The 25,034-nt window shown below is 46.2% G+C and overlaps 1 long non-coding RNA gene across 1 annotated transcript; it reads right to left on the reverse strand.

Moving 5' to 3' along the window:
- Window positions 1-21,074: 21,074 nt before the first annotated feature.
- On the reverse strand, window positions 21,075-24,923 carry LOC135188033 (uncharacterized). Its single transcript, XR_010307545.1, has 4 exons — window positions 24,830-24,923; window positions 23,483-23,606; window positions 22,319-22,374; window positions 21,075-21,158 (listed from the first exon to the last, which is right to left on the reverse strand). It is a non-coding gene; the product is annotated as an uncharacterized LOC135188033 (long non-coding RNA).
- Between the last annotated feature and the right edge of the window lie 111 nt (window positions 24,924-25,034).

Genomic DNA, 25,034 nt, shown 5'->3' on the forward strand with positions numbered 1-25,034 from the left:
GAGTACAGGGGCAGAATGACCTCCCTGCTCCTGCTGACCACACCATTCCTGATGCAGGCCAGGATGCCACTGGCTCTCTTGGCCACCTGGGCACACTGCTGGCTCATGTTCAGGCGGGTATCAATCAGCACCCCCAGATCCCTCTCTGTCTGGCTGCTCTCCAGCATCACTCTCTCTTAGCTTCACTAAAAATGAATAGCATACAATATTTTCTTTGTGTGTGTAATTTCAAAGTCATGTCAAATAACTGCTTCCTGTGAAAATAAATATAGAATCATAGAATCATAGAATCATAGAATCAATTTTATACATACATATATATATATATATATATATATATATATATATATATATATGTATGTATAAAATCTTAATGCAGTGAGCAGATGCCAGTAATGGTGAATACTTCCACCTCTAGCAGAGCAGACATTCCTGGGCAGAAGATCCATCTGCTGTGCCAGGAGCTATGGGCAGGACATGTGAAATACAGTTTTCCTATGTGCCTGGGTTTAACAGGGATTCTCTGATCTGCACAGTCTTTTGCACCAATGCACAGCAGCTGCTTCTGTTCAATTTGAGTGGGTTTGTTATGGTCCTATTCTTTTCTAAGTGACTGCTTAGCAGCTGGTATGCTCAAATCATGCAGCAGAGAACAGGACCCAGTTTTCCTTTACCTCGGGGGTTTAAAACTTACTTTGTCAGGAAACTCAATCTCTTAGTTATAAATTAAGGAGGAAGGAGATGCTCTGCACTCTTCTTAGTGGGACTGTGCCTCTGCACAGTCAAGAAAACAAAGATTCCTTGAGAGGCAAATTTTCAACAAGAGTATATTGTGGAGAGTGAGTGCTTCTAACTTAATTTGTGCAGCCAATTAGACAGATTGCCACTTCTCGTGCCGAGAACAGATCCAGCTTTTTTAGCCTCCCTCATACTTCTCCACTGTGACTTTTACAGGATAGAAACCAGCAGGATTCCAGAATGGCAAAAGCTGCTGCATCATCCAGCAGCATATGGATCCCAGCAGTGGAGTGAAGATAACACTCCTCATGTGTCCGTGTAGCACCCAAGTCTGGTAACTCGGTGCATCAAACCTCATGGCAGGTGACAGGACCATTTTAGCTGAAGTGCAATTCATCAGTCTAAATCAGGACTTTAATCTGTGCAGCTGGAAGAACCTCAAACAACACAGGGATAGGGTGAAATATCTTTCCACAAAGATAGATGTGAAAATAGAAGACAAACATAGGGCCCTGAAGACCCTCAGTTAAACAACATTTTCAGTTAATTCAACCCTTACCTGCCATAACTGTAATTCAGAGAGTCAGAGAATCAACCAGGTTGGAAGAGACCTCCAATATCAGCCAGTCCAACCTAGCACCCAGCCCACCAGACCATGGCACTAAGTGCCTCATCCAGGCTTTGCTTCAACACCTCCAGGGACGGTGCCTCCACCACCTCCCTGGGCAGCCCATTCCAATGCCAATCACTCTCTCTGACAACAACTCCCTCCTAACATCCAGCCTAGACTTCCCCTGGCACAACTTGAGACTGTGTCCCCTTGTTCTGTTGCTGGTTGCCTGGCAAAAGAGACCAACCCCACCTGGCTACAGCCTCCCTTCAGGTAGTTGTAGACAGCAATGAGCTCTGCCCTGAGCATCCTGTTCTCCAGGCTAAATGCCCCCAGTTCCCTCAGCCTCTCCTCCCAGAGCTGTGCTCCAGGCCCATCACCAGCTTCATTGCCCTTCTCTGGACACTTTCCAGTATCTCAACATCTCTCTTGAATTGAGGAGCCCAGAACTGGACACAGCACTCAAGGTGTGGCCTAAGCAGTGCTGAGCACAGGGGCAGAAGAACCTCCCTTGTCCTACTGGCCACACTGTTCCTGATGCAGGCCAGGATGCCATTGGCTCTCCTGCCCAGCTGGGCACACTGCTGGTTCATGCTCAGCTACTCTGTACCAGTACCCCCAGGTCCCTCTCTGCCTGGCTGCTCTCAGCCACTCTGTCCCCAGCCTGTAGCACTGCTTGGGGTTGTTGTGGCCAAAGTACAGAACCCTGCACTTGGCCTTAACAAATCTCATCCCACTGGGTCTCATCTATGAAGCAGTGCTGCCATCTTACTAAAACATGTGTATACCCTGAGAAGAAAGCATAAACTGTGCCCCCACACACCTTATATTTAGTAAGGAACTTGTGTTTACCATGAAACTTCCTTGCACTTGTGATGCAGTTCCTTAGTTGCAAATGAGGAGGCAGGTATTTTTATCTTGCACAAGACTGCGCTTCCATGAGCAATTGCTATCTAATTAAAACCACTAATGCTTATGCCCTAGGGAAATACTCAGTTATTTGCAGGCTTCTGAGTATCTCCTGTCTTCTGATCTTGTAATTTATGCTTTTATTGAGCAATTTTAAATATCCACAAGTGGTTTCACTGCCACTCCAAAGCACTGCCACCCTGGAGCTCAGGGCACTGTTTTCAGTGCTTCTCTTTGGAGTTAAATTGAATAAGAAATTAGCAATACATCCATTAAAGCTTCACAAGAGGAGCTACAGCCAGATTTTATGAAGCTTTTGTAATGGCATGGGTGGGTTTTTATTTCAAAATTGAGATAGTTGGTTAATTTTGATATCCAGGAATTTTAATTAGTGTTTATATCCAGGAATTGTAATTAATTTTGATGTCCAGGAATTTTGCCACAGTACTTAATTTTTAATAATAGGTTCTTCACACAGTCACAAAAAATATTACACGATGAAAACAGAGGCAATAGAGAATGCTTAAGAACAGAGAATCATAGAGTCAGTCAGGGTTGGAAGGGACCACAAGGATCAGCCAGTTCCAACCCCCCTGCCATGGGCAGGGACACCCTACCCTAGAGCAGGCTGCCCACAGCCTCATCCAGCCTGGCCTTAAACACCTTCAAGGATGAGGCTTCAACCACCTTCCTGGGCAACCCATTCCAGGCTCTCACCACTCTCATGCTCAACAACTTCCTCCTCATGGTCACTCTGACTCTCCCCACCTCCAGCTTTGCTCCATTCCCCCTAGTCCTGGCACTCCCTGATATCCTGAAAAGTCCCATTCCAGCTTTTTTGTAGGCCCCCTGCAGATACTGGAAGGCCACAAGAAGGTCAACTCAGAGCCTCCTCTTCTCCACACTAAACAGCTCCAACTCTTTCAGTCTCTCCTCATAGGAGAGGTGCTCCAGCCCTTTGATCAACCCAGTGCCCTTTCTCTGGACATGCTCCAGCACATCCACATCCCTCTTGTAATGGGGGCTCCAGAACTGGATGCAGTACTCCAGGTGGGGTCTCAGCAGAGTAGAGAGGGAGAATCACCTCCCTTGACCTGCTGGCCACACTTCTCCTGTTGCAGCCCAGGATCTGGTTGGTTGTCTGGGCTGCAAGTGCACACTGCTGCTTCTTGTCCACCAGCACTCCCATGTCCTTCTCCTCAGGGCTGCTCTTCAGATCCAAGCAGCAATAATACAGACACTAAGCTATTAGAACTGGAAGAGAGGTTCTTGCAGTCAATTATACCACTTGCCCTCTAGTGGGCCTAAAGAGGCTTCTTTCTGCTTAAGGCGGAAGGCACTTAGAATTAGTTACAGAGACCTTGGAATATTTACTCACAAAATATCATCTCCAGATTCCTGGGGCTGAAATATACATACAGACAGTACCCAAACACTTGAAGGGAATTCTGTTGCTGTCTTAATAGCCAGAGGCTTCTAGAACTTCCCAGGCTCTGACAGGGTGCTGGGAGAGAGGCAGATGATCTCTGACCTGATGCTGGTTCCTCTTGGACAACTCTGTGTCCTTTTCAGGGCTCCCAGTCTTGGCAGAAGACTTGGAGATGTGCAGACATGGCATGATGTCTTGCACGTGTGCAGATGGGCACAATGTCACGCTGGCTGAGTGAGCCTATCACGTGAAAGCACTCAGTGCTTACTCCTGGTAAACTAAAGTAATTCCAGGTATACAAGCCCAAAGCATCAGTGCTTGCTATTATGTAGCAGGCAGAATATGGCAGGTACAATGGCAGAGAGCACAGCAGAGCACATTGTGTTTTCCTGCTCATCTCTTTTTAGCAGTTCAGCCCGAGACTAATGGCTCTTTGGCCTCAGAGCTTACCCGATCAGAATGGCAGTTTGCCAAACTTGCACACATTAGGTGAGCTAGGGCTTGCTTTTACCCTCTCAGGGCAGAACACAAGCATGTGTATAGACACATGAGAGTACCCTGTTTACCAGAGAGAGAAGGAGACTTAATGGCACCGAGCCTTTGTTTTCCTCTCCCGTGGTTGCTTCCCCCATCCGCAGAAGGAAGGGGGAACAGGGAACACATCTGGACAAGCCAGGTTATGTTTAGGCATATTTTGGCCTTCCATGACAGTTTGCCCTTTTGCCACATGATGTTCAAGATTTTCATATCATGAATCCTGCTGTAATCAGAGTTCAGAACTCCCTAAGCCCTTCAAACAGAAACTGGTATCTAGGAGAGCCTGAAAGAACACACAGGTGATTTCAAAACCTAGAGTACTACTGCTTGGTTTCACCAAGGGCAAATTGTGCCTGACAAACCTGGTGGCCTTCTGTGACAAGGTCCCAACACCAATAGACAAGGGGAGAGCAGGTGACATCATTTATCTGCACCTAAGAAGAGACTGTCCCACATGACATCCTGATCTCCAAGCTGGTAAAACATGAGTTTGATGCATGGACCACTTGGTGGATAAAGAACTGGCTTGATGGCCACACCCAAAGAGTGGCTGCCAATGGGTCCATGTCCAAAAGGAGATCAGTGAAGAACTTCCTCTGTTCAGTGAAGAACTCTCTCTGTTGAGAACTTCCTCCTAACATCCAGCCTAGACTTCCCCTAGTGCAAGTTGAGACTGTGTCCCCTTGTTCTGTTGCTGGTTCCTTGAGAGAAGAGCCCAAGCCCACCTGACTACAACCTCCTTTCAGGTAGCTGTAGACAGCAATGAGGCCTGTCCTGAGCCTCCTTTTCTGCAGGCTGCACACCCCCAGCTCCCTCAGCCTCTCCTCACAGGGCTGTGCTCCAGGCCCCTCACCAGTTTCATTGCCCTTCTCTGGACACATTCCAGCACCTCAACATCTCTCTTGAATTGAGGATGGTTCTCATTTATATACATATAAGTAGTGCAGTCTCATGATCAGAGCAGCACTTCATTGTGCCATTAAGATGAAGGGAGTGGGACTTACACACATTGCTATAAGCATGGATTAAATAATCATTGTTCCTTGGGAACTATTCTATATCATGATAGAATTAAGCAATGCAAGCAGATGTTCTGTGATGCTTTACTCTCAATAGCATGAATAACTTTATTTACAATGTTTTTAAGGTGATTTAAGACTATACCCCAAACCAGCCCACTTTCTACATACTGCTCCGTTCACTATCCTAGGAAACAAAAGCAAAATGCTGAAATTCTCTACTGTCTCAGTTCTAATTTAAAATCCCAGAGACTCAAATATATATTTGATAGAACCAATAACAATTTTATAGAGTGCCCTTCCTTCTTCCCCCTTCTTTCCCAAAAGAAAGGGATTAGATGTAGGGAGAGGAAAAGGTAAGCACACCCAAATAAATAATCTCACTCTGATCTGGAAGTTAAAAAGAAGAAAAGTTTAACAATACACTAAAAAAGGTATCTGAGGCAGGGAAGTTACAAAGGTACGGGGAAGGGAAAAACATACAGAACATGTAAATACAACCAGATTTTGCTGGTAATGAGTTTGTCTGCCTCATGGGTGATGGGCACGTGGCAAAACAAAGAGGAACAGGATGGGGATGCTGGGAGGCAGGGAGCACAGAGAGAGAGAGCAAATAGGAAGTCCCCCCTGCTTGTATAGACCTTTAGACAGGAAGGTGGAGTGAGCTAACCATGAATCACCTGGTGGTGTTCAGACCCACCCCTGGGGAGGGGTCAAGACCACCTAGGGTCAGGTTCAAGGTCACTCCCCCTGGAGGGTTAGCCCTGTACATCTGTATTGTCAAACTAGGACTATATCAAGCAATTCTCCACAGCTGAGTTGCTTGTAGCACTTGGTAGAAGTACTCGTCGAGACTTAAACACACAAACCTTAGACATTTTAGGTTCCTTCAGCATACCTTGCTTAAAGTGCATGTCAGGACACTGTAGCTTTGAACATCACACTGAGAAGATTTCATTATCTCCTACTTTTATCACGTGTCTCCAGCCTACATGTTACTGTCCAAGCTATTAAATGAAAACCCGGAATGCAACTAGAGAAGAAAATGGATTTGTTTGATTAATGTATGGCTGTAAGTGTGAGTTCTCTTGTGAACTATTCAAGTGTTCAGTTTAATTGAGCTACAGCTGGTGCTGACTTTATTTTCAGAGATTAGGGATTTACTGCCTGATTGACTACTTCTCCCTTTTAACCTGAAGGATGCATTCAGTAATAAGCGAAATTTCCTGATGTTACAAAACCACAGGGAAGGAAAAACTACCACCTGAGTAGAAATAAAAGCAGGTGAAGTCAACTGGTTTACACAAAAGGAAGGAAAACTAAGCTAGGCACAGCAGCTAGAACATGCATTAAATCACAGAGTTTATTTGTGTATCTTTAACTCAAGCCTTACAGGGAAGAGGAGAAGAGCAAGTATTCCAATGACAGTACAAATCTCTTTTGGAGAAGTGGAATAACTTAAATTAATGAACTTCTAAAACTCTTCAGCTGAGAACTTCCCTCCCTTGTTGCCAGCATTAGATTCTGTTCAAATGGTATCAAATGGGGAAGGCAGAAAATCATGAAAAAAATGAACCTGAAAATTAGTCTCTCCTGCTCCTGCAAGTCACATATCATGTGCCTGACCTTCTGTAGGTGGGAAAGTGTGATGGTTTGGGTGTTCACTGCCCCCCCCCCCCCCCCCCCACTTTGGAAATCATCCAGGCTAGACTCAGCTGGCTCTGGAAGTTGAATGAAGCTTACATTTACAGCTGGCACAATATACAAGCAGATATTTACAGTATATACAGTTATAGACAGAAATAGACAAGAGAAAAGGTAATACAGGAACACAACAGCCCTCCCAGAAACCTGAGTCCCCAGCAGGGGCTCCCAACCACCCCTGCACCTTCCCCCTGCCCCTCTCAACCTTACCCCACTCCCAAGGAAGAACGGAGGTTTGGACAGGGGATTAGGAAGCAAAGTGGATTAGTCAGAGAAATGGAGGGTGAGGTTAGGAGAGAGAGATACAGCTCGGAGCTCACCAGCAGCAGAAGTACTCCCTTATCTATATTTACACTCTAGTTCTTATACATCTCAGCAAGCCTGTGAGTGAGGTAGACATCACCATTGTTTTCTTTTCACAGCCTGTAATCTAGTTCCCCCAGCATTATCCAGTCAACCAGACCATGGCACTAAGTGCCTCATCCAGGCTTTTCTTGAACACCTCCAGGCACAGTGACTCCACCACCTCCCTGGACAGCCCATTCCAATGCCAATCACTCTCTCTGCCAACAACTTCCTCCTAACATCCAGCCTAGACCTCCCCTGGCACAACTTGAGACTGTGTCCCCTTGTTCTGTTGCTGCTTGCACCTGGGAGAAGAGGCCAACCCCACCTGGCTACAGCCTCCCTTCAGGTAGTTGTAGACAGCAATGAGGTCACCTCTGAATGTCTGTTTACAGCAGGATTAAAGAATTTGGTAGAGGTTTGGTAAGGTTTTGGATAGAGTCTTGTGGAATAAAGTGCCACGGGCAAAGTCACTGAGATTTCTTAGCTGTTCAAATTGAGATTGTTCAGCTACTCACTAGTTGGAGTCACAGTCTCTGTGGTCCCAAATATGTGTAGCAAAAGCCACACTGTTGATCCTTGTGGATCTGAATAGTTCAGTTCGGATATTGGGGCGCACTGTCTGAGGAGACTCCACGGGCACGGTCGGGCTGACGCGGCGAGCTGGAGCGGCGGCGGGCTCTGAGCAGCAGCAGGCTGGAGCTGCAGCCAGCTGGGAGCACCCTGGTTGATAGCTCACTGGATCGGTGCAAAGTACTGTGGGATGGAGTCATATATAGCGGATAAAGGTAGAGGCCTGTGGTGGAGGGGCAGCGGCCCCAAAACTGAGGCTTCACCATGCCTCTACATGCCCGGACATGTTCTTCTGCCAGGACCCACGAGGCAGTAAACAGATTGTGTGTTACACACCCACCCAGTCTGTGTACCCCGGGGTCCGGGCAGGTGATCTCCTGTTGGGAGGGTCCAGGCATGTCTCTACTGCCTATTGGGGCAAGGTTTGGCTTACGGCCAGCCTGATTGGTCATTTTAGATGTCCAGATGAGCCACGAATCTCGGCCCAGAGCCTATAGAGAGGGGTGCACAGCAGCACCACATGGTCAGACAGTCCAGAGGTTCAAACCGTTCAGAAGCTTAGAGCATTCAGACTCAGCTCTGATCCACAGCAGCACCCTGCTGCCCTGACCTGCTTGCATGGCCTAGACACAGGATCAGGCCTTACTCACTTGCAAGCATTACAGAGGCACAGACCTCTTGCATTGATCTCAAGGTGCAGTCAAGCTGTCTGTGAGCCCTATGAGAAGCAGAGCACATTCATGCCTGCCCCATACATATATGGGGAGCCAAGAGCCCCCTGCCTAAGCTCAAGAGCAGCCATACATATTGGCTTGCTGCCTAAGCCTAGAGCTATCTTGATTTATCTACGGAGCTCATCTCCCTGCAGCATGGCATAGACCCTGATTGCCTGGCATAAATACTGCTTGCCAGTTGTTCTGTAACTCTGGAAAGGTCCAGAGCCAGCAGACCCTCAGACAGTCTGCTAACCTGCAAACACAGCCTGCTAGCTGTGAGACCGTGTCAGAAGCTGCACGGACAAATCCTTCTCCTGCACAACATGGTCCCAGGCAACAAAGAGGCTAGGAGCGGTGGGTGGAGGAGGGTGGGTGGCAGGAGCAATGAATTGTCCTATTTATCAGGTGTGGGCCGAGATTGATGGTCCTTTGGACACAATTCTGTCCAGTAAGCATCTGGCAGCAGGCCAAAACATGCCAAATAAGGAAGAGTCCACAGGTCTGGTACCCCCAAATATGGAGAGGGCACAGGTGGGCCACATGCTAAGCGCGTGAGCTTATGCAACCTGTTTACATCCACCTTATATAACCAGGGCAGGGCAGACTCCAAGGCGCCAGGCTTGTTGTGCTCCTTTGTCTGCTTAATGAGTTTTCCTCTGGTTTAGACAGAAAAACACCTTTCGGAGGGAAACATGTCCAGGCAAGCATAGGCCTGTGAATAAGCCTGTTTGGGCCTATGTGGCCCTCCACCACACACATGTGGTCACCAATCAGGAAAGAACCACGTGCTCAGCAGAGTAAGAATCAAAACCTGAGGCTGGAGCTCAAATGACAGCCTGTTCCCAGTAAATGAGATCCAACAAGACAAGGTTCAAAGTGTCAGATATTATTTGTGTGTCAGTCAGACCAACTCCTCAAAGGTATCTGTCCTCATCTATCTGTTTTGAAGGAGTTCAGTGCAAATAAGCACTAAATAATGAGCAGAAAGAGGCAAAACAAACTGAAATGAAGTGAAACACCAGAAAATGGGCACATTCTCAGTAGTAACCTCTGGTCACTACCACGTTAGTGGAGGGGGCCCTAGATTTGCAGAGTTCTTTTTTACAATGTGCACACTGAATAAAACATAGAATGAGTAGGAGCTTCTCTTGTTGACACTGCTTTAAAGGATGCCCATCCATATAGACAGAAAAGACATAAATTGTGAGGGAAAACTGTTGAGAGGTCTCTATATTCAGCAGAGTATAAAGATGTTTGCAGCTTGGTACTCAGCACTGGTCAGGCCACACCTTGAGTCCTGTGTCCAGTTCTGGGCTCCGCAACTCAAGAGTGATGCTGAGATATTGGAACATGTCCAGACTGGGGAGGGGCCTGGAGCACAGCCCTGTGAGGAGAGGCTGAGGGAGCTGGGGGTGTGCAGCCTGCAGCAGAGGAGGCTCAGAGCAGAGCTCATTGCTGTCTGCAGCTGCCTGCAGGGAGGATGTAGCCAGGTGGCGTTGGGCCTTTCTGCCAGGCAACCAGCAACAGAACAAAGGGACACAGTCTCAAGTTGTGCTGGGAGAGGTATAGGCTGGACATTGGAAGGAACTTCTTGCCAGAGAGAGTGATTGGCATTGGAATGGGCTGCCCGGGGAGGTAATGGAGTTGCTGTCCCTGGAGGTGTTCAAGAAAAGCCTGGATGAGGCACTTAGTGCCATGGTCTAATTGACTGGCTAGGGCTGGGTGCTAGGTTGGACTGGATGAGCTTGGAGGTCTCTTCCAACATGATTGGTTCTATGATTCTGTGAAAAAAGTCTGAGACATATCTACACTTAACAGACTATAAAGATGTTTAGCTTGGTATTCTATCTTTATTTTCCTCTAAGACTGCTTTCTTCTCCTCTTCTTATTTTCCTCTAAGAATGCTTTCTTCTCTACACCAGAAATAGATCAAATGCCCTTCTGGATTTTATGAACAATATTTAAAAGAGAGAGATAAAACTGGCATACATTTAAATATTAAATCAAACAATATGAAAACTATTCATAAGTTTAATATTACTAACTCAACTTGCCTTAAATTGTACCAAGACTGACATAAATTACTTCATCCTCACATACTTACTTGCACATCACCAAATATACCTACACCATATTCCTATTTTATTCCAGAAAAAGGAGATAGCCTTTTGCTTCAGCCAGCAAGCTTTTAATTTCTCCTCTGCTAGAGTAATCAATAGCAAAGCTATAAATCTTCTAATTGCTCTAATGATTTATTGAAATCCCACAAGTTTTTTATTATCTTTCTTCGAGGTACTATTTATAAATCACGCCTTTGAGATCTCTCATGCAAGCTATTTGTAGAGCACATTCAATTTGTGGAGTAATCTGGCTCCACCAAGTGATGGTTGCTGTGATTGCTACCCTACGCTTAGGCCTAAGGTAATACAAATGGGTAATACACAATGAAACTGATTTGATAACATAAGGATATTGTTTAAGAGCTTTGAACTTCAGTAACTAATTAATTTTAAATTGATTAGTTTGTAGTAGTGTAGATGGTGAATGAAAACACTGAAGTATTGGAAAGAACTTGTTTGTCTCAGTTCTCCTGGATGATGCTGAAATGCTGTTTGACAAAAGTACCCATGCTATTAGTAACTTAGAATCATAGAATCAACCCCGTTGGAAGAGGCCTCCAAGATCATCCAGTCCAACCTAGCACCCAGCCCTATCCAGTCAAGTGGACCATAGCACTAAGTGCCTCAGCCAGGCTTTTCCCAAACACCTCCAGGGATGATGACTCCACCACCTCCCTGGGCAGCCCATTCCAATGCCAATCACTCTCTCTGCCAACAACTTCCTCCTAACATCCAGCCTATGCCTCCCCTGGCACAACTTGAGACTGTGTCCCCTTGTTCTGTTGCTGCTTGCCTGGGAGGAGACTAACCCCACCTGGCTACAGCCTCCCTTCAGGTAGTTGTAGACAGCAGTGAGATCACCCCTGAGCCAGTGTTTGTTTCACTTGGGTGTTCTGTTCTTTTGGAAAGACTGGGTGAGGAAGAAGCTCACCCAAGATGGTGGTACAGATTGAAATAATTGAGATGATAGCATGGATAACAGCAAGGATTGAAAGTCACTGGGACTACAAGAAGGAATAAGAGATTCACAACAAAGAACAGTCTAGCTCCAGAAAGAACCTGGAAAGGACTTTCTGAACAGGATTACACAGAAATTGTGGGCATTCAGCAGCTGAAATCCAAGTCTGCCTACAAAGTGACAGTAGGCAAGAGGAGAAGAGTGCAAAACTTTTACTTCTTTTCTGGCTTCTCAACTTGCCTTTTCTTTATACAAAAACACAGCAGAAACACAACTTTTTGTTTAAATTGAGTGTGGATTTGTTTTAGTTTAGAGGGGGATTTTTTTCTTTTGTCTTCTGGGGGAGTTCATTATAAGATGAAAGTCTGAGGCATTTCCACATCAAAGCTCTACTCCACTTTGCATCTTGTCACAGGAGGGAATAGACAACCTTGCAGACCAATAGTAGCTGCTAGTGTCCTAGATCCTGATGTTATTCTGAAGCAGGGCAGGGAGCTGTGAATAATATGAGGGAAAATCACCTCTGGATCTGAAGTGATTCCTTTTGAAAAACACACTGAGGTGCTTCTTAAACCCAGATTTTTATCTAGATTTTTTGTCATCTTTTTTTAATCTGTTGTTGTGGAAGGCATTTAATAGGCCTAAAACACGTCCTGGCTTGTGCCACCCTTCTGCTGATGGGAGGAAGCAAGGAAAACAAAGGCTTGGGCTACTATGTCCTCTCTCAAAGTGATAAACAGGTACCCACAGGTGATTATGCACTTGTTAGGGTCTTGTAAGGGTAAGCATCAGGAACAGTGTGGCCAGTAGGACAAAGGAGGTTATTCTTCCCCTGTACTCAGCACTGGTCAGACCACACCTTGAGTACTGTGTCCAGTTCTGGGCCCCTCAATTCAAGAAGGATGTTGAGGTGCTGGAACATGTCCAGAGAAGGGCAACAAAGCTGGTGAGGGGCCTGGAGCACAAATCCTATGAGGAGAGGTTGAGGGAGCTGGACCTGTTTAGCCTGGAGAAGAGGAGGCTCAGGGGTGATCTTATTACTGTCTACAGCTACCCAAAGGGGCATTGTAGCCAGGTGGGGGGTGGCCTCTTCTCCCAGGCAACCAGCAATAGAACAAGGGGACACAGTCTCAAGTTGTGCCAGGGTAGGTATAGGCTGGATATTAGGAAGAAGTTCTTCACAGAGAGAATGATTTCCCATTGGAATGGGCTGCCAGGGAGGTGGTGGAGGCACCGTCCCTGGGGGTCTTCAAGAAAAGACTGGATGAGGCACTTAGTGCCATAGTCCAGTTGATTGGATAGGACTGGGTGCTAGGTTGGACTGGATGATCTTGGAGGTCTCTTCCAACCTGGTTGATTCTATGATTCTATAAGCAAGCCCTGGGGTCACCTAATATGGTCAGTTTGACAAAGTGCCATTCTGACTGGTGAATCTCTGTGGCCAAAGGAGCCATTACACTTAGGCAAATAATGTAAATGGAACGAAGTTGCAGTGTGCTCTGCTTGGACAATGTGCTCTGTCTTGTGCTCCAGACCAGCTTAGCCCTGATGTTTTGGGCTTGAATTACCTGGAAACTTAAGTGCTTCAAGTTTACCAGAAGGGGCACTGCCTAGGCGGACCTTGGCACAGACCTTGGTGCAGACCTTGAGGAGCATCCTGGAGAAGGGTGAAGAGAAAGCAAACAGTTCCTGCTTGTGGACTCCTGCACCCCAACTTCCTGCTGGGAGGACCTGCCTCTTCTGCAAACTGTCACAATTTGTGGAGTCACACCAAGCACTTCCAGCCCTGCCACAAAGGAGACAGGGACTATCTCTAAATTCTACTCCACCTGTGTGAGCAGAACAGACTTTCCCTCGGGCTCCAGGCCACTTGTTTATAAGCAGGACAAAATTATTTTGTGGATAAACTTTTTCCAGTTTTCTGATTCTCCTCATTACTAAATTGCACAGAAGTATCCTTGTGGAGATCTCCCCGACTGAATTAGAACCCAAATTTAACTGGTTTGCATATAGTTTGTGGGCAGGGCTTTTTAGAAATAAAGTAACTACATATTTTGGACATGGAACTGTTGGAGCCAGTCCAGAAGAGGACCATGAAGATGCTCAGAGGGCTGCAGCAGCTCTGCTATGAGGACAGGCTACAAGAGTTGGGGCTCTGCAGTCTGGAGAAGAGAAGGCTTTGAGGAGACTTTGTAGTGGCCTTCCAGTATCTGAAGGGGGTCTACAGGAAGGCTGGGGAGGGATTATTGACAAGGACTTGTGATGACAGCACAAGGGGTAATGAGTTTATACTGGCAGAGGGAAGATTCAAACTAGATGTTAGGAAAGGGTTCTTTGCAGTGAGGGTGGTGAGACACTGGCACAGGTTGCCCAGGGAGGCTGTGGCTGCTCCCTCCCTGGATGTGTTCAAGGCCAGGTTGGATGAGGCCTTGAGTGACCTGTTCTAGTGGGAGATGACACTGTCTAAGACAGGGGGTTGGAACTGGATGATCTTTGGGGTCTTTTCCAACCTAAACCATTCTATGATTCTATTTTGTAATTCCTGCCTCATTAATTGCCCCAACTAATTAATCTGTCAATGTACATAAAAGAAAATTAAAGCCAAACCAAGTACCAAGCCAAAGCAAAACAATACCATCACCCCCCATGCCCCCTACCAAAAAAAAAAAGATGACTCTTACCTTGCTGAAGATTGGGGAACATATATGTTAGCTTTTTGTCCCCATGTTTAGACCAGGATTCTCTCCTTTGTATTCTGAGACTTTATTCATTCGGTGGTTTAGGCTCTGTATGATTCATGAACTTAATTAGCAATCAAAGGGGAAAGCAAGCTTTGAAACCTTAAACTATTTGTTTCTGTTACAATAAACACCAAATTAGACTCAGCCCTAAGAAGACACTCACTCTAGGTTAAATTACCCCAAATTGTAAACTGACTGTCTAGCAAATAGCAACTTAGGGAGTAGAAGAGAATAGGTAGTAGCTGGTGTAAAGGGTTAACTCTCCTGGGGGAATGCTCTTGACCCTGACCCCAGGTCCTCCTGACTCCTCCCTGGGGCTGGGTCTGAGCCTTACTCCAGGTGTAGTGCTTAGCCCACTCCCATTTCCTCTCTAGCCCCCTATAAAACCAGAGGAACTTCATCTTTTGGTTTCTCTTGCCCTGCCTCCCTGCTTGACAGCATCACCCTCCTGTTCCTGCTGCTCTTTGTTTTTCCACGTGGCCATCAGTCCACAAGGGACAAAACCCATTGCCATCAATCTGGTTGTATGTATACATATTGCATCTTGTTTTCCCTTCCCTATACCTCTTTGTAACTCCACTACCTCAAATACCTTTTATTTATTGTTAAAGTTTTCTCTTTCAACTTCCAAATCAAAGAGAGACTCCTTTATTTGGGTGTATTTTACCTTTTCCTCTCTACACTTAATTCTTTCTCTTTGGAAAAAAAAGGTGGGGAGAGGGAAAGGCATCCTATAAATTGTTATTGGTTCTATTAACTATATTTAGGTCTCTGGGAAATTTAAACTAGATCTGAGACAGCTGGTCCTTGTGCACTCAGCTTGTACTCTGGTGCAAGATTTCATGACAAACACACAAAAATAAAGCCAGAGTTCTCATGAGGCAACAGAGAGGCAAAAATAAATCAGTCCCAAGGCAGACAGGTCAAAATCTCATCTTTAGCAGAAGGATTATGATAAGTAAAGACTTCCTCACTACTTCCTCACTAGTAAACACTTTTGAGTTGACAGTGGAAGAACAGAGACTAAGATATGATGGTCCAGCCTACAAGCAGTAAGAGAGCATCTGTAGGAATGAAACTAGGAAAGCCAGAAAGAAATACTTTTATCTAAATTACCTAAGAGCCTAGACAGGCTCTCCAGCAATGCACAGCAGGAGGTTCCACCTCAACACAAGGGGGAACTTCTTGACTGTAAGGGTCCCAGAGCACTGGCACAGGCTCCCCAGAGAGGTTGTGGAGTCTCCTTCTCTGGAGACTTTCAAGGCCTGTCTGGATGCATTCCTGTGTGACCTGAGCTCTGGCACGGGGGTTGGACTCGATGATCTCCTTGGGTCCTTTCCAAAACCTAATATCCTGTGATCCTGTGACAGTCTGCATCTAGTCTTTCCAAAATGAAAATGGTAGGAGAGATATGTATGAAGGTGGCTGAATGTTAAGTAGCCTTGGTGTTTGCAATTTCATCTTCTCTGAGTCACAGGCACAGAAAGCTGTCATTTGAGTGGCTGTGCTTAAATTTAGGCTTATTTCCTGGCAAACAATTACTTCAATCTAATTTATCTCACAAAACTTCTATAAAATTGCTTTCCACTAAAGCATTTGAAAACTTTTCTGTCAGGTCTTTCACTGACTTGTTTATATCAGAAGTTGTTGGCTTCAATGCAGAGAAAAACTTTCTGGAAACCTACTGATTAAATTCAAATGTGTAATGTAGTAGTTTAATTACTTCATTTTTCAGTAACATTTGAGCATTTCACAATGATTCTATCAAGGCAAATGCTCAGTTTCTATTGATTTATATATTGTTGATATTGAAGAAGATTTGGCTACATTTTTCAAATGTTTTAAATTGTTAAATACTTGAATCACACAAAACAAACCGAAAGAGTAAGAGGACACAAGTTGGATAACAGGTTACCCATGGCACAGCAATGTGCCCTTGGGGCCAAGAAGGCCAATGGGGTGTATCAGGAAGAGTGTGTCCAGCAGGTCAAGGAAATTTCTCCTTCCCCTCTGCTCTGCCCTGCTGAGACCCCATCCTGAATATTGTCTTCAGTTTTGGGCTCCTGAGTTAAAGAGGGACAGAGATCTGCTGGAGTGAGTCCAGCGGAGAGCTAGGAGGATGATGAGGGGACTGGAGGGCATGGCTTACGAGGAGAGGCTGAGGGACCTGGGGCTGCTTAGTCTGGAGAAGAGAAGACTGAGAGGGGATTTGATAAATGTTTATAAGTATCTGAAGGCTGCCAGGAGGGGGGACAGGCTCTGCTCACTGCTGCCTGGGATAGGACAAGGAGCAATGGGTGTAAATTGCAGCAAAAGAAGTTCTGCCTCAACACAAGGGGGAACTTCTTGACTGTAAGGGTCCCAGAGCACTGGCACAGGCTGCACAGAGAGGTTATGGAGTCTCCTTCTCTGGAGATTTTCAAGGCCTGTCTGGATGTGTTCCTCTGTGATCTGTGCTAGACTGTGTGGCCCTGCTCTGGCAGGAGTTTGGACTCGATCTCCTTGGGTCCCTTCCAACCCCTAACATCCTGTGATCTTGTGTGATCCTGTGACACCTGCTGAAACACAGACTTTTTTCACCATGCTGCTTTGCACTTCTTCCTTCTTAATACAGAATTTCACAGAATTTCTGAGATTGGAAAAGCCCTTCAAGCTCATCAAGTCCAATCATTAGTTTCACACTGACGAGTCCTTGACTAAACCAAATCCCTCAGCACAACATCTCATCACTATGAATCGCTATGGTTGGAAAGGACCACCAGGATCATCCAGTCCAACCTTCATCCCAGCATTCTTCATTACCAGACCACAGCCTCAATCACCACATCCACTCTTCTTTTAAACACCTCCAGGGATGGTGACTCCACCACCTCCCTGGGCAGCCTGCTCCAGTGCCTGACCACCTGCTCAGTAAAGAACTTCCTCCCAACATCCAACCTAAACCTCCCCTGATGCAACTTGAGGCCATTTCCTCTTGTCCTGTCATTAGTAATTTGGGAGAAGAGACCAGTTCCAGCCTCACTACAACCTCCTTTTAGGTAGCTGTAGAGGGCAATAAGGTCCCCTCTCAGCCTCCTCTTCTCCAGACTAAACAACCTCAGTTGTCAACAACATCTGGTTTGTACCATACACACTATAGCTGCATATAAAATATCAATATTGGTATCTTTTTATTCAGCTTTCTCCCATAAAATTGAGGAAAGGACAGAAAACCAGATGAAGCTGCAGTAACGAAGAGCTGTAACACCAGACACAGCAAAACAGTTGCAAAGTAAGATAAGGAAATGATAAAAGGCAGCAAAATATAGAGAAGCTGAAATAGAGAAAAGTGCAAAGATAAGAGAGCTTGGAAAATTCTGCCAGTGTTCAGCTTTTCTGTCAGGGAAAAAAATCTTGTCATGTTTGAAACTGACAGCAGCAGCAGTTCAATTGCCTTTCCATATCTCTTTACCGCTTCCATGCCACTTACAGCTTTCACTGCTGACAGATTTGCCTCAACCCTTCAAACCAACATCAGAATTTTAGTGGCAGGCTGAGCTATAGAAACAAAACCACCTCAAACTTGAGAGGCCACTTTAATGTCAAATGTTATAACATCATTTTGACCGTGCAGTTATTACTTTTGCTGACCCTCGCTAGTGTTGTGGAGTCAGGGAATTAGTGTGGCCGAGTCAGGAACTATAAAAATAGAATTATTTCATTTTCCTGAGCGCCCCACCCCCAAATGATATACAAAACTAGGTTTAGTACAGATTCCAATTCAATCAGGAATCTTCAAAAGGATGCTATGGACAAATTTAGAGATTTAGGAAGTCAGGCACTGGTAACAGCTAAGCGATAAACACAGCTTTATCCCACTATCAGTCAGTCTGAGCAAAGAATTAAGGGAACCATAGAATTAACCAGGTTGGAAGAGACCTCCAAGATCATCCAGTCCAACCTAGCACTCAGCCCTGTCCAGTCAACCAGACCCTGGCACTCTCAGAGGTGAGACAGGTATTCCATGGGGATTCCTTGCAGGATTTATCTGCGGCTCGGCTGTCTCCTGACACTGTAAGCAATATCCAATAGTCTGGATCCACACAGCAGAAGGCCAAGGCAAGTGGCAAAGCTGCCAAACTCAGAGTTGGTTTAAGAGATAGCTGCCACAAAGTGAGGCTGCCTCAGCAGTGGCAGGGGAGAACCATTCAAATGCAGAGACAGTGAAAAACCAGGAGCCATGTAAAAAGGTAGGAGCCATCCAAAAGTGGGGACGGTCCAAAAGAGGAACTCTGTCACGGCAGGAGCCTGTCCTGTCAGGATCTCTGTCAAGGCAGGAACTGTTTGAAGGCAGGAACCACCCTTGCACCTTCTCACGTGCTCTATTTATCCAAAAGTGTCCATTTTCCATTCCATACTGGGCAGGAAAACCCAGCCAACCAACAGCCCAACTCCAGTGCTTCCAGCAGCAGCGTGTGGAAAGCTGCCTCCTGCTGTGCCCCTGTCAGGCCTGCAGGGCAGGGAGGAGGAAAACAGTTTCCAGACCTCCTTCTCCTTCCCATTCAAACCCATGGCAGGGTGGGTCTGAGACAAGAAAGGAATTTGGAGTGCTCCAGAACAATGAGTCTGTCAAATCCTCCACTTCTTACAAAGAAACTGTAGCCTTGCAGTCTGAGCTGAGATATGTTATCAACGGAGGCACTGAATGATGTTTGGGCTGTGTAGCACTGATGACTCTTCTCTTCCTGATTTCTGCCTGCTAATACCCACAGCACTTCCCACAAAGTGAATAAGCAATAAAATAACCTCATTTATTTTAATATGGGCAGCACACCCATGGACTACTGGGTAATGATGTTTGCTTCTTGACAGAATCATAGAATCAAGCAGGTTCAGACCTCCAAGATCATCCAGTCCAACCTAGCACCCAGCCCTTGCCAATCAATCAGACCATGGCACTAAGTGTCTCATCCAGGCTTTACTTCAACACCTCCAGGGATGGCAACTCCATCACCTCCCTGGGCAGCCCACTCCAATGCCAATCACTCTCTGGCAACAACTTCCTCCTAACATCCAGCCTAGACCTCCCCTAGCACAACTTGAGACTAACTTGAGACTGTGTCCCCTTATTCTGTTGCTGGTTCCCTGGCAGAAGAGACCAACCCCACCTGGCTACAGCCTCCCTGCAGGTAGCTGCAGACAGCAATGAGCTCTGTCCTGAGCCTCCTCTTCTGCAGGCTGCACACCCCCAGCTCCCTCAGCCTCTCCTCACAGGGCTGTGCTCCAGGCCCCTCACCAGCTTTGTCACCCTTCTCTGGACACCTTCCAGCACCTCAACATCTCTCTTGAATTGAGTAGCCCAGAACTGGACACAGCACTCAAGGTGTGGCCTGACCAGTTAGGGATAACGTAGAATAGAGAATATACTACTAATAACCCTAAATAGTCAGAACTTTAGCAGCTTATAGGTCTAATTTGATAAATCTTTCTGATATGTCAAAGAAATTGAAAATAAGAACATACCAAAAAACAATGACACTGAGGCAATGCTCATAATTCTTTTTCACCTTGCTGAAGGACAAATATCTATTGTCTCATTGGAAAAATATTTTTGGCTTATTATTACCACAGGAATTTCAGCCAAACTTGATCAAGTTATGACAAGACCTTTTTCTCTCAGATAAGTCTGTTCCAGCATCTTAAAAAAATATGTTTGCTGCTTTTCTGTTTTCAAGGAAGCATTGGGAGCATCAGCAGCTGACAGTACCCTCAGCTCTCATACACCAAATCTTCTTAGACTCCTGATCTGACACTTCCAAAATGATGACAGCTACATGTGTCCTACTTAGAACTGATTGGAACTGAGTTTGAAGGTAGATCATAAATGAGCTATCTCATGGTCAAGGCAGCTTGAGTGTGCAACTCACAAGAAATGAGAAGAAAACTGACCCAGCAAGCCATAGCATTGTAAATGACCTTCCCCAACTCCAAAGGTGACAGAAAACAGGATAAACCTGTGTGCCACTAACCAGTCTCACTCTTCAGGTAAAGGAAAGAAGTAGTTGTAGCGTGCAAGAGGCACTTCTAAGCAGGTCCTCTAACAAAGAACATTTTGCAGCATTAATTTATCTGCTATTACACATAAAAAATATTCTGCATACTTCTTTTGTCCTCACAGTGTGTGCTGCATTGCATACATTGTGGTGTCCATCTCTGTATCTTGCTTTGATACAGGTATTGAGACACACCTGCTACCCTAACCTGACTGAGCTATTCTGATAGTTAGACCCTATGGTATAAACATCATGACTGCAACTGTCTGACACAGGGCAGGACATGAGGCAGCTGAGAATATGAATGAGGTATTTAAGGTGGATATCTGGGAGTTATCCAGCTGTCTGCACCAATAAAAGCTTGTATATCATGGCTGCTCCTCTGTCCTCTACAGGTGATCACAAAAGACAAGTGAAAAAGCAGTTTAATCATGTTTTCATAGAGCCACACAAAATTATCCTGTTACTGAAACCAAGCAGAGTTTTACATATATTTTCAGCACAGACAGGATTATCAATACCTCTCATAAGGGCCCTCTAAAAATGTTTACATTACATTTCAAAGAACCACAGAGTGTCAGGGGCTGGAAGGGACCTCAGAAACTTAGTCAGTCCAATCTCCCTGCCAGATCACACAGGAACACCTCCAGGCAGGTCTTGAATATCTCCAGAGAGGGATACTCCACAGCTCCCCTGAGCAGCCTGTTCCAGAGCTCTGTCCCCTTCACTGGGGGAAAAAAAATCCTCATTTTACAGGGAACTTCCTATGCCTCAGCTTGCATCCATTCCCCCTTGTCTTGTCACTGGGCATCACCAAGGAGAGCCTGGCTCCAGCCTCCTGGCGCTCATCCTTTACATATTTAGAAACATTAATGAGGTCACCTCTCAGACTCCTCCTCCCCAACCTGAAGAGCTCCAGCTCCCTCAGGCTTTCCTCATAAGGAAGTTGTTCCACTCCCCTAACCATGTTTGTGGCTCTGTGGTGGACTCTTTCAAGCAGTTCCCTGCTGTTCTTGAATTGAGTGGCACAGAACTGGATACAATCTTCCAGACGCAGCCTCACCAGGGCATAGAAAAGGAGCAGGAGAACCTCCCTTGACTTACTAACCACAGCCCTTCTAATACACCTCAGAATGGCATTGCCCCTCCTGGCCACAAGAGCACATTGCTGGCTCATGGTCAACCTCCCATCCGCTAAGAGCCCCAGACCCTTTCCCCCTTTGCTGCCTTCCAACAGGTCAGTCCCCAACCTATACTGATCCCTGGGGTTGCTCTTTCCCAGGTAACAGACTCTACACTTGACCTTCCATTTCTCCCTGCCCAACTTCCCAGCCTGTCCAAGTCCTGCTGAATGGCAGCACAGCCTTCTGGTGTGGCAGTTTAGTGTCATCAGCAAACTTGCTGATAATGCCCTCTCTGCTCTCATCCAGGTTGCTGATGAATATATTGAATAGTCCTGGTCCCAGTACTGACCCCTGAGGGACTCCACTGGAGACAGGCCTCATTTAAAAACTTTTCTATAGGTAGCCATAAGAGTAGCTAATGAATATTCCATAGGACATTTCATGTATGGTTGCTTGCTTGGTTGGGAACAACACACATGTCTAACTTTGAGTCCTTTACACAGATTACTAACAGATAGGATTGGCTACCAGCATGTAACAGCACATAACATCAGGCTTGAACTCTGCTGAGAACTATCTAGAACGCTCCCAGAGTCACAGCTCAGATTGCTGTAATTTGCTGTAATTATTATTTCAGTACTCCGATTCCAGTCGTTAAGAGTAGCACTTCAGATAGCAGCAGGGAAAGAAAGCATTCTTTTTCAATGAAAACATGGTGTATTGGTGTCAAGGAAATTAACGACTGATGGCTGAGCCACCTTACCAGCACTGCTACTTGCCAAACGCAGAACACCTGCCAGCTTCTCAGTGAGATGAAGTCTGTAGGGAAAGAGAATACTTGAGGTTAGAATAGCTGGTCCTTAGCTGAAAACAAAGGCAAACCAAACAAAGAAGTCCAATCAACAAGAAACTCCTCCCATCCCCCAAATGCCCCAAAAGTTAACTTCAATAAGATAATTTCATATAATGTTTAGAGAGAGCTTAGGACAGGGTTAGGGCTAGTTTTGGAGTTAGGGTTGGGGTTTGGGTTAGGGGTTACAAGTCAGTGTTGGGGGTTAAGGTTAGGGATTAAGGTTAGGTTTAGCATTAGGAGTTACAGATGAGGTCTCAGGGTTGGTGCCTTATGATTAAGGTTAGTGTTAGGTTTAGGAGTTGGGATTTAGGATTAGAGTAAGGGGTTAGGAGTTATAGTTAGGGTTGGTTTTTGGATTCATTTCTGTGGGAATCCAATGTAAGAGAGAAAAATAACAAGCTGTGTATAAGCACTTGTGACAGTATGGGTGTTATCCATCCCCCCCACTCTTAAGAAATCACCCAGACTATACTCAGCTGAGCTGGAAATTAAGGAATGAAGCTTTATATTCACATCTCAGCACAATCTACAAGCAGGTATTTACAATATTTACAGCTATAGACAGAAATATACAAGTTAAAGGTGATACAGAAACACAACAGCCCTCCCAGAAATCATCCCAGGAGGGGCTCCCAACCACCCTTCCACCTTCTTTCCACCCCTCTACCTTATCCCACAGTTTGCCTTACGTGCAAGGTGAGGTTGGAGGATTGGCAAGGGGGGTTAGAAAGCAGAAGGATTAGTTACACAGAAGAAGCCCAGGGAGAAATGCACAGGCACCAACTGTGACAGACACACACACTCTGGCTCTCCTGCTCTGTTTTATCTATATTTGTGTTCTTGTTTCTATACATCTCAGCAAGCCTATGAGTGGACATCACCAGTGTTTCCTTTTCACAGCTTGTAATTTAATTTCTCTCACTAAAATATTCCAGTTAGCCTCAAAATAGCACAATACTTGACCTTCATTCCCACAGCTTCAGGATGCCTCCCATGAGGGAGGAAAGCTAGTGGGAAACCTGGCCCAGAGGAAAAACAAGATATGGTGTATGTTAAAGACTGGGCTGTACTCACCTTGGTTATGTTAATGCATTGTTTGTATGAGGGGATAAAAGGAGTCACCTCGAGGGGCCAAGGGCCTTTTTTGGTCTTCTGCTTTGGGTCCTTTGTCCTGCATGTGTCTTACGCTTGCACTGGCCTGGAACAGAATCAATCAGTCAGGGCTGGAAGGGACCACAAGGAGCATCTAGTTCCAACCCCCCTTGCCATGGGCAGAGGGACCTCACACTAGATCAGGCTGCACACAGCCCTATCCAGCCTGGCCTTAAACACCTCCAGGGATGGAGCCTCAAGCACCTCCCTGGGCAACCCAGTCCAGCCTCTCACCACTCTCATGCTCAACAACTTCCTTCTCATGTCCACTCTGAACCTACCAATCTCCAGCTTTGCTCCATTCCCCCCAGTCCTATCACTCCCTGATGGCCTAAAAAGTCCCTCCCCAGCTTTTTTGTAGGCCCCCTTCAGACACTGGAAGGCCACAAGAAGGTCACCTGGGAGCCTCCTCTGCTCCAGCCTGCACAGCCCCAACTCTTTCAGTCTGTGCTCACAGCAGAGCTGCTGCAGCCTCTGAGCATCCTCGTGGCCCTGCTCTGGACACACTCCAGCATCTCCACATCCTGCTTGTAATGGGGGCTCCAGAACTGGATGCAGTACTCCAGGTGGGGTCTCAGCAGAGCGGAGTAGAGGGACAGAATCACCTCCTGTCCTTACTGGCCACACTTCTCCTGACACTCCGAAGTGTGCTGTTGCATTTGAGAGAATACTGGCAGCAGCAGATGGAGGAGAACGTGGGCAAGGAGAGAACGAAGCAGTGACAAGTTTCAGGTTAGGGCTAGGAGTAACAATTAGGGCTAGGGTTGGAGAACAGATTCAGGTTAGGGTTTGGGTTAAATGTATGGTTAGGATTAGGGGTCAGGATTAGGTTTAGGTTAGGTGTTAAGGCTGTAGGGTTGGTGCCACAGAGTTAGGGTTAGTTTAGGGGTTATGGTTTGCAGTTAGGGTCAGGGCTGCTGTTAATCTTATTGTTCAATTTAGGGATTAGGATTAGCATTGGGGTTAGGGTTAGTGTTCGAGTAAGGTTTAGGGCTTGGGGTCACGTTTGGGTTAGCTTTAGAGGTCAGGTTATCGGTAGGTGTTACAGTTAGCGTTAGGGGGTTTGCATTGCTGCTTCAGAGTTAGGTTTAGAGGTCCGGGTTTAGGGTTAGATGTTAGGGGTCAGTGTTAGCGGTCAGTTAGGGTTACAGTCAGGGGTCAGTTTAGGCACTACGGTTAGCATAAGAGTTAAATTTACGCTTAGTCGGAAGTTTCTCTCTGCAGCTTTTACAGCATTTTAATTTCAGGCTTTCAAAGGGGCGAACGCACAGGGACAGGACCGAAGACACTGCGAGTCTGACGCGAGCCAGAGGTACGCGGCGAGGGGACGGCAGCGGCGCGCAGCGGCAGCGCGGCCAGGCAGGCGCAGCTCGGCGGCGCGCAGGGGTGGCTCCTCCGCTGCAGCCTCCGGCGCAGGCGCGGGTGAGTGCGGCGGCGCTGCCGTTACGCCGCAGCGGCCCCGCCAATGGGAGGG

The sequence above is a fragment of the Pogoniulus pusillus genome, chromosome 28 (genome assembly GCF_015220805.1).
Source record: "Pogoniulus pusillus isolate bPogPus1 chromosome 28, bPogPus1.pri, whole genome shotgun sequence".
NCBI lineage: Eukaryota > Metazoa > Chordata > Aves > Piciformes > Lybiidae > Pogoniulus > Pogoniulus pusillus.